Here is a 10929-nt window from a genome sequence, read left to right on the forward strand (position 1 = left end):
TGTAGGCGGACGACGACGAGAGAGGAGGAGAGCTATCGACCGGGGGAGGGGCGAGCCGCGAGCCGAGAGCGCTTGGGCCTGAGCCTGATGCCTGCCTGCTCACGTCGCCGTCTCGAGGACGACGCGTAGGAGCAGCGTGGGCGGGCGGCGGCGCCGTGGGGTTCGCGGGGCGGGTGGGTCCGTCAGGGGAGGCGGGCTGGCGTGTGGGTCAGTGGATGCGGGCTCGCACGTGCGGCGGGCGTGCACGGCGGGTGGAAAGGGATTGGGATGGGATCTACTGCTGCGGGTGCGCCGGGCCGGGCCAGTTTGCGCGCGTGTGGTGTGGTGTGATGCGGTCCCTGTTATTATTCCGTGGGCGATTTACTCGTGTGTTTTTCTCGACGGAAAAAAAACGTGCGCCTGCAATTTCTGAAACAAGAATGGCCGTTCGGTTTCTTGTGAGAGAAGAGAACGCCGTGGACAGCACGCACATGCGCACAAACGTTCTCACGCGGAGTTTGTTTGTTTTTCGAGAGCGCCACGCGGAGTTTGTTGAAAAGTGAAACGGAGATCAAGTTACAGTAGTATGTTGAAATTGGAGTCAACTCAGCTCCATGTAATTTTGCGGAAGCAAATATACTGTACTTCTTTTTGCTCAAGAAACAAATATTACTATCACTTCTGCATTCATAAGATGAGTGTATGTGCGTATGTATAAGCGTCTGCGTCTGTATTGTATTAAAAAAAATACTACTGACACAAGGTTACTACAGAGGTCGATCAATAGGTCAAACTGTTTATAATCATCCGAGCTACGCTCACGTATTTTAATTTGTTTTTGTTTCTCTGCTCGACTAATAGCTGTTTGTCTTGCCCGCAAAATAAAAATAGCTGTTTGTCTGTTCGGCTGTTTGTCCTTTGATGAAAAGTTTTGCCAATGTCATGCGTAGATCGAGCGGCCGCATCCAATCTCACACCAACACCAGTATGAAAAAATATGAATATGATTCGCGTCCCGTCACTGCAATAAACAAACCCTAATCATTGGCCATCCTCTCGATATTTTAGGAGGAATCATTCGCGATCACAACCGATTTTAAATTGGACATACACGTCTCCCCGTACGGAACCTGTCGTGGTCAACGTACCATTAGCTTATACGGTAGCAACAGGTTGCGTTACTTGTATGTAATGTAATGTAATTATTGCTGGCTTGCTGCTTCTGATGGTTCCACGTCGGCGTTTTCAGTCGATCTGACGGCCAAGGATCGTTCAAGGTGCCTTTGGCCGCTTGCGCAAGTCAAACAGGATGCCGAGTACGGTCGTACTCTCGCTAGGATGGGTTTAAGTTGAGCTATACCTCGAGAATTATTGTTTGGTTTCATAGTCAGATGACATCACATGATTTGATAACCACCGTGCTAAATATTCGTGGCCGCATAATGGTCCGATGATGATGCCCTGGCTGCATAATTGCCATTTCTTTAAGGAGTATATAATTGCCATTTTGTAACGAGGACACATGATTTCAGTTTACTTTTAGGCAGGCCCCCGCGTCGCTCCCGCAGGGGCGACTCGGGCGGCGTAACCCTAGCCCGCCGCCGGCCCTCTCCCCCACCTCTCCTCTCCCTCGTCGCCACCGGAGGTGGCCGTCGGCTCGCCACTCGGCCGCCGGTGAAGGTGGCGGCGAGGATCTGGCCGCCCCGTTCTTCCTCGGGGAGCTTTGGATCCGTGGCGCGGCCTCGGCTGGTGGATCCACGCTGGGTCTACAGTGACCGGTGCTCGTTGGTGCTGGCCGTTCTTCCTCGGTCGCGGGGGCGGCGAGGCGGCGGCAGGTGGCGGCTGTGGTGCGGGCGTCTCGGCGGCGCCCGATCCAGATTTGAAGGCCTTCGTCTACTTCAACCAGGGCTGCCTCAGATGGTCCTGCTTTGGGCGGCCTTTGTCGCCGGAGTTGTACCTGTTTGGTGGCTGGAGGTGGGAGGTGGCTCCGGAGAAATCCGAGGCCAGCAGTGCTGGCCACGACGGCGGCGACGCCCGAGGGCTCCGTACCCTTTTTGTAGGCGCCGTCCAGGTTGCCTCCTTCCCCTCTTCCTTTCACCCAGCTCGTATGCCGAGCGAAAGCCCAAATCCTTGCCGGATCGAGCGACAGCGGCGCTCCAGGCGTCGTCACCCTCTTGGGGGTGTCGTTCGTGGTGAGCTTGGGGTGGATGTGATGCTTTGGTTGCTTGGCGGCGGTTGGTGGCATGGTCGGAGTTCGTCTGGTGGTGGTGCGTTGGCGCTCTGTCGCCTATGTGCTCAGCCTCGGAGTCCTTCTTCCACGGTGCTTGGTCTTCAGCGGCCCTGCCGGACTCGGCGAAGCGGTGCTTCATCCTACTCATTGATGGCGGCGTATCTCGGCGGCGTGGCGAAGTGGAGATTCGGTGTCCGATGTGTGGCGATGGTCTCGCGCAGGAGGACGAAGATGTCTGGTGTCGTGGTGACGTCGATGGCTGAGTGGCCAGACAAGGTAGAAGCCTCAATATTTGCTCTGAAGACGGACCTGTGGAAGATGGCGGCGACGACACACGAGTGCGTCGGGCCGGTTTGTACCCCAGACCCGGTATGTGGCTCGGCTGGGGCTTCCGGCTTTTGATGTTAGGCTTAGGTGAGTGGTCTGGGTAGTGGCCCAGCTAGCACCCCTTCATCATTTTGATGTTAGGCTTAGATGAATGGTCTGGGTAGTGGCCTAGCTAGCACGCCTTCATCATTTGGTTAGGAGTAGCGGCAAATGTTGTCAAGATGGCGGATTCAGGCATATTGTTGTAATACTTTGTAAGGTCCTCGAGAATAATCAATAAAGTGGCCGCATGCATCTCTCAGATGCAGAGGCCGGGGGTCATCCTTCTTTTCTAAAAAAAAGTAACAAGGACACATGGACTTTTATGGTTTTCTTTTAAGAAAATGTCTTCATCATTAGCTTCATTAATTATATCACACTTACATCGTCCACCAACATCAAAATGATAGAATTAGAGAGTCATCCACCCATGTACAATAGGCCTCCCTCTGATAGAAAGAATACAAAATGTTGGTAAAACATCAAGATGGGAATGGGTCGGGTCGGCCCGCTGGGTCCTTGACCCGGCACAAAAATTCGAGGCCGATGGGTCACACGGGTCGGTCCCCAATTTTTGTTTGGGTCAGTAGAGCCGACACCAAGCGACCCGTTGGGTCAGCAGGATCGGCCCACCTCGTGGTCTCTTATCTCACGACAGCTATGTCCCAATAGTCGCCCTCGCTGATCTCTGCCATGCCGTTGGTGCTGCCTCCGGCTCACCGTCCCAGTCGCGTCTAGCTCGTTATCCGGCTCACCGTCAGCTCGTCCTCCCGTGCGCCGTCCAGCTCTCTAGCGCAAATTTGAGACTAGTAGGTAGAGTGCCAGTCTGATGTCAACTAGTAGTACTAGCGACATGCGATGGCTAGACACCATTCACCCGCATGGATGCATCTCTGTACAATGCCCGGAAAGAAACACACAAGCTTACTATGGTCTAGGTAATGTATGCATGTACAAGTACAATGCACGGATGCAGCAGCTAGACCACTTGAATCTCCGTATAATTTTTTTCTTCTATTCCTAGATTACTACTCTATTAAGATTTTAGCTATCAACACATCACAAAAAAATGCAACACACGTCACTAATAATTGGGTTGACTCAAAATACCCATCGGGCCAACGAGACCACTACTATTCATGATATGGGTCGACCCGCAGCCTCTTATGTTGGCCCTGAGACCACTAGGGCCGGGTCGACCCATTCCCATCCTGAGTAAAACGCTAGCCTGAATGCAAATTTCTTCATATAACTAGATAGGGGCTGCCACCATTGCCCAAAAAACTTCATCCTATGGCGTATTGATTGATCACCTCTATGGTGGAGTATACGAAAACTGGGGCACGTACGCGGAGATCAAAGCTAAATAGTTACCCTGATTTCCGTGACGTGACCTGAGCACGTACGTAACCCAACAGGCCAACAGATCAAACGAAGATGGGAGGATAGACTTGTCGCTTGTTGCAAGCCGTGCTGCTGGTCCAGCCGTCCAGGGGATACCGTGTCACGCATGGGCGAGGTTTATACTGAAGAGAGAGGGTAGAGCCTCTCCTCAAACGACGCGTCCAAACAGTTATCAGGCAAAAGAAAAAGAAAAGACCCCGGATCCCTCATGTTCAGGCCCGGTCCTGGTCCTGAGATTTCGAGGGCCCGGGGCAAGATAACAAAATGGGGCCCTAAACCCACATACTTTTTTTCTATTTCAAATGCAAGTGAATACTCATGACACTAGAACTTATGTTGCCTTGTCATGTCGACTATTTAGAAAAACTGGGGTCATAATCATTCACATAAAATTTGGTCGCTCTTGTTAATCAATAGTTATATATTTTTTCCATTAGGTGAATTAACCTTCGGTGCCAACTAATATTTTTATCATCCTATAACTTTTTGCTAGGTTGTTATTCAACAGTAACTAATTAAAGCTAATTCCTCAAAAACCCTAGCAGAAGTACTTACTTTATTTGCGGGGAATTAGTAGATGTACTTTTCTGGCACTCAATAAACTCATTTGCATGTTCTCTTTTTTCTCATTGTTAGATGATATTTTCCAGATAAAATCTTGCTAAATTAATAGAATTCTTGCTACTAGTTAGCACACAAACATACAATACAAGAAATTAAGAACACTGCCAATTGAATACTATATAAATAGTAAGAAAGAGGCATGGAGCGATGTACCTGGATGGCTAGAAATTAAAAATTGCAAGCTTTTGCTTCTGCTTGCTAGTCACGAACAGAAGCCCCAGTTTCCATTTTCTATTCCCAAACAATACAAGAAATTAGAGTGTGAGAGAGATATGTACGAGGATTAATTTCACGAACCGAGCAATCTGACATGACTAAAAAGAGGAGATTTGCGTTGAAGAGGAGGTTAATGGAATCTTCGAAAATCACAAGTAGATGACGCAGGCGACCTTGGCAATAGCATGGCTGTTTCGTTCCAGAGATGAAGTAGAAAGACGAGAAGACCACGCGCGTGCGGTAAGGCCGGAATTAATCGATCTGTTATAGTTCTTTCCCTTTTTGAGAATCAGTCAATCTGTTACATGGAAAAGACTTATTTCCTAAACATCACGCATGCAAAAAATCAGTCGATATGTAACATACGAAATAATCCATTACCTTTTTAAGAATCAGTCAATCTGTTAAAATGGGAAAGAATTCTTTCCTAAAAATCACAAGTGTTTCCTAAATATCCCAACGTAAGGGAACAAAGTGATTAGTCATCGGGGGCCCTTCCTAATCGGGGGCCGGGGCGGCCGCCCCCTCTGCCCCCCCTCAGGGCCGGCCCTGCTCATGTTATCCCTATATGATCGGCCCGTTGGCAAACTCTCATATTAATATCAGATCTGGGGAGAATATGAGGGCTCACGGATGCGCCCGATCATTCCGCCACGTAGGACGCCGCCCATCTCGGATCATCTTTTCTCTTTCTTTGTTCTTTCTTTTCTTTCTCGCTATTCATCTCCAATAATCACATGCAAGTGACTGTACGTATGAGGGAGAAAATGAGGAACATCGTTGCATGCACGAACAACTAGGGGCTCAAAAGGGACACGCTCGGGCAGTGGCGGCGCCAGGAAATGAAGGCTGGGTATTCATCCAATTTTTTTTGCTCGAAATGTAGTATATGAACCAAACAACACAACAGTAGCAATATATGAACAAAACAACACTAGCATAACGGCAATAGCAATATTTCAATGTATCAGACCATAACGACATGAATACATAAGTACCTTTTGATTGATAAAGTGATGATACCCTTCTTACAATATAACTTTGCGGTCGCCTCTTGGAACAGATTGATAACATCTTCATCCTTCACTTGATTGAAAAATTCTCTCTCAACGAATGTAATCAAACAATTATTCAAATAATCATCGCCCATTTTGTTCCTTAGCTTATTCTTCACATAGCTCATTGAAGAGAATACCCTTTCAACACTAGCAGTAGCTACTGGCAGAATCAATACCAACTTAAGAAACTTGTAAACAAATATGATATTGTTCATGCTTGTTTGTCTCAACAAGCATAACTGAAAGCTGACACAGATTTTTCAGGTTTTGAAACCTTTCATCTCTACGCACATTAGTAACATACATGTTTAGTTGCCATGGAAGTCTTGCCAGTTCATCCCTTGTAAAATCAAAAGCATAAAACTTTGTAGCAAGTGTAACTAATTTCTCTTGGTCATAAGCAGCAAATAGATGAAGTGGACAAAATGCTTCCATGCAAGAAAGTAGCTCTGTGTTTACCTCATCAAATCTGCCATTCAGCTCACTGATTTGCCTATTAATGACACCCACAAACATATCAATCTTGAAGCGGTGGTAATTGTTCGGACCATTACATAAACCCCTTCTAGGCCGGCCAACGGGAAAGTAAGGACCCTCCATATCAACAACTTTGATCTTATGCTTTGTACAAAAAGATGTGATCTTTGTGAGAAAATCATCCCATCCAACATTGGTCCTCAAAGCCTCCAAGTAATACTTTGTGTCAGGAACAAGCTCAATAGCATGAACAATATCTTCGTCTTGCTTTTGCAAAGCTCTACACAACTCATCTGTGTATCCAAATATTTCTTGCATCAAGTGTGCCAGGAAAACAAACTCAAATGATCGAAATATTGTCTGTATGGATAGAGCCGCTTGTGCCTCCGCACCATGGTACTCGTCTCCAATCTTGCGAAGGACTCGTCGTAGTGCACCATACATAGAGATGACATGGTTCACAGTTTTGAAGTGAGAGCCTCAACGTGTATCACATGGCCTTCCGAAACCCATTTCCTGATTCAGCCCACTCCCTGTTTCTACTTTTTCCAATTCCAGTGCATCAATGAGTTCTTCAGCATGAGCTATCCGAAGCATTCTCATCTTTTTACAAGACATGCCAAGAGCATTTAACAAGTGTGCAAGCTGTTGAAAGAACCAAGTACAATCACCACTCTCCTTAGCAACAGCAACAAGAGTTAACTGTAGTTGATGGGCAAAACAATGAACATAGTAGGCAGAAGGGGACTCATCCATAATCAATTTTTTCAGGCCATTAGCATTACCTCTCATATTACTAGCTCCATCATATCCTTGCCCCCGAACCATTGCAAAGGTCAAATTGTATTCCATAAGCATTTTCTGAATTGCAGCTTTTGCTAAGAAGGGCACATACCGCCTTATCCGTTTCTGCTGGCAGCACCGTCGCTGCCGCTCGTCCGTCCACCGTCCATAGTAAAAGGAAGCGTGAGCTTATCCTAGGATGTCATTCCCTCCTTGGAGGCATCATTATGGAGCCCCTTCACCTCCCTCGTCATCTCGGTCATGAGCTCTCCGTGTGAAAACCCAAGCTTCGGCCTTGGTCGGCGGGGCATCAGCGGCGGTCCTTGTTGCTTTCCCCTTGGGGGCGATGGCTTGGAGGTCCGATCTTTTGTTTATTGGCGGTTCCTCATGTGGTTCGTCATCGGCTAGGCGAGAGCGACCTCGGGGCCGGTATGGAAGTCAGAGCGGCGGCTCCGAAAATCTCCTGTGTGTTGTGTTGGCTTTGGTTGCTTAGGCAAAAGAGCTTTCAACTAGGCTGGTTCGCGGCCTCGGGGTCGATGTGAAAGTCGGAGCGGTGGCTCCAAAAATCTCCTACGAGTAGGGTGTTGGCTTTGGTCGGTTGGGTGGCAGAGTCATCGGGTAGACTTGTGTGTAGCCTCGGCCAGCGCGGACGCTGAAGTGGCTTCGAATTCGGTGTTGTATTGCAGTGTCGTCTCTGGTCACTTGGGTGGCAGGGTCATCGGCAGGGTTGGTGCGCAGTCTTGGGACTAGTGTGTGCGGATATCACAATCGTATCAATTTTCATGTAGTTTTCCTTTTCTTAATGAAAAGGCAGAGGTCCGGCCAGTTGCTAAGAAAAAACGCGAGGTACTAAGACGTTCGGATTTATCCATCGCGTCAGCATAACCACCATGAAGAATGTCAGTGGGCACATAGTGATCTGACGATGCCTACCTTTTGTCACTGAAGCACAATGGATCTTGTTGACAATGGCACATATAATTTTCATTTTTCTTTTTCAAGACCTATCGGGCATTGCAGGGCAAGGAAACTTCATTATTACATACTCGCTTTATTTGGAATTACATGTCGCTTAAACGGATGTATCTAGACTGGAATAAAAATTTCTCGGCTCTATCTTCATCCTGATCATCGTGGCCCATGGAGCCATCACCTAGGCGTCCATTGTGTTTTTGTCCGGTGGGTCGGCATGCAATCCGGTTGTCCGACCCTCGACATGTCTTGGCAGCGATGACGATAAGAACACCATGTGTGTTTCGGTCAGAGGTTCTCTATCATCTATCATTTTTTATGTTCCTAGTCTTCTTATAACAATGATGCAATGAAGGAACAATTGATAAGCTTTCCTTGCAAGTCGTGTGTTTCAACAACAATGCATTCAATGATTTCAGGTTCTCTCTGATGATAGAGCGGCCGGCTCAAGCAGTTCTTTTACAACCTCTGATATTAGTTTAGCTTTTGCATGCTGGTTATATATATATATATATATATATATATATATATATATATATATTCACCAAAATACAAGGTGGAAAGTCAACATTTGGCAATTTAAAGATAACCAACTTGTCACTTGACGGTTAGAAGAGTGATTGTACCCCTAACTCATCAGGAATCAAACCCGGATTTTTTTTGCGAAATAACTCTTATATTACTCAATCATTAGTGATTACATTCTCGCGAGGCAATACACAAGACTTCATCTGGAGCTGAGCCGAGCCAAACCATGGTTCGGCCCTGCCTTCTACCAAAACTAGCCATGGCATGACTAACACAATTGCCCGAGCGACGGATATGAGTAATAGAAGAGTCCCGTTCCCCATACTTTGCTTAATCTGTACAAGGTGGAAAGCCAACATTTGGCAATTTAAAGAGAACCAACTTGTCACTTGACGGTTAGAAGAGTGATTGTACCCCTAACTCATCAGGAATCAAACCGGATTTAACACATGTATGTCTCACAAAGCTGGAATATTCTTTCAAGGGGAGGTGGTCTTCCCGCCGATGGCGAGGCGCAGGCGATGACTTCGTCAATCTTAAGACCCATCGGCTCAGTCTCGAAGTTGCTGATAGGGTTAGGATGCGTGAATTCATGATGAGCGTATGTGCGTGTATGTGAGCATCTATACTCTTCTGCTTTAAAAAAAAGAAATTTGACGATTTTTTTAATCTTTTCCATGAATGGAGAACCGAGAACCCACAGATCGCAGGAGGGGAAGAAAGCAGATGCACGCGAACCGTTGCCCGCAACGATGTGAGTGATGCACGCAAGCCTACAAGCTCGTGTGAAGAGTGAAAACGTGTCGTGGGAAACGTGCTATCGTGTCATGGCCGACGCTTATTTCTTTGGATATCTCTGCACGCGTAGAGCCCCCATGTGTTACGTACGGCTAGTCTAGCTTTCGGGCGTGTCTGGACCGATCGGCTGGCGGTCCATGATGGCAACCTAGCTTGGCGGCGTATGCATGGCCCGTTCTGTTACGGCAGTGTCACACGCCCATTTGGCCATGCATCTTTAACTGGCTGCGACGCCAGCTGAATGATCAAGCGAAGGGAGATTGGAAATGATGAGTTCATGAGTAAGCCACGGCTTAATAAACGCTAAATTTTGAAGTCTCCAATTTTGACCGGACCGACTGCGCAATTTGTTCGTAGTTTAGTGACTCGACCAGGGAATTTACATGGCCACATGGGCCTGCTAAAGCTTAAGAGATTTTTTTAGTTGACCTCAATACTTTTGCGGGTGACATTTCCAATCTATTCATAATCAATTATGACAGCGCACAGAACTCCAAGGGTAACAAAAATTACAACCAGATCCGTGAATCACCTAGCGACCACTACAAACATTGAAGCGAGCTGAAGACACGCCATCATCATCGCCAGCCCCTCACCGGAGCCGGATAAATTTTGTGCGTGAGTGAAGTGCAATTAATTTCCACCCAAATTAAAGAGAACACACTATACCACTCAAATATTAACACCCTGCATTATGAGTGCTTAGAGCATCTCCAGTAGCAGACCAAAAATTTAGAGATCAAATACTAATTTTAGGGCGGGGAGAAAAAGATTTCGGTCTCTAGAAATTTTTCTACTTTTCTAGCAAACCAAAATTTTAGCTTCTTCTTTTACGACAAATAGCACCATGAAAAGTAGCACAAAGACCCCCAACATAACATGGGATTACAATTAGGTTCTTCACCCTCAGAAATGTGCAAGGGCACGCGAGTGCAGGGGTACTCACGTGCCAAGTCCTGCCGACCACTTGTTTTGCCTCGTGATTCACGCAGTAGTTCAAAAAAAATTAAATTTCTCAAAAAGTTTTAAGTTTCAACGATAAAATTTATGGTTTGTGCATCTAAAACTGCCAAAGTTTCAACCAGTTTCAGAGATATAATTTCAAGCATTTTTTTTCCGGTCGTAGACACAAAATAATTCATTTTTATTGGCCGCTCGTACTAAGTTCCAACATTGAAACTTAACATATTTTTTTAAAATCATCAAAATATATTCAAAATGGATCTTATTTGAATGTGCGGTCATGAGAAACATGAATATGAAAACAAAATTTAATTTGAAACTCTTGTTTAAAATATATAAAACTTTGAAAATCGAAAGCCAAAATAAAAAGCGAACACGAGGGACATGTGTGCCCCCGCATTTGCGTGCCACAAATCATCTCCCTCTTTGCCCTTCACCTTTGGCCTCCGCGTCACCATCCTCGATAGTCCCCGTCGGCGACCATCATTGCCACAGTTGTGTCTCCCACGAGCGAAGATGAATTGAGATCCA

At 46.6% G+C, this 10929-nt stretch overlaps 1 protein-coding gene across 1 annotated transcript in view; it reads right to left on the reverse strand.

Moving 5' to 3' along the window:
• LOC123051639 (potassium transporter 7) overlaps window positions 1-157 on the reverse strand; it is a gene marked incomplete in the record, with an annotated part of 6607 nt that extends 6450 nt beyond the window's left edge. Inside the window, 1 exon segment of the mRNA XM_044474594.1 lies at window positions 1-157.
• Window positions 158-10929: the final 10772 nt, after the last annotated feature.

This window comes from Triticum aestivum, chromosome 2D, assembly GCF_018294505.1.
Source record: "Triticum aestivum cultivar Chinese Spring chromosome 2D, IWGSC CS RefSeq v2.1, whole genome shotgun sequence".
Taxonomy (NCBI): Eukaryota; Viridiplantae; Streptophyta; class Magnoliopsida; order Poales; family Poaceae; genus Triticum; species Triticum aestivum.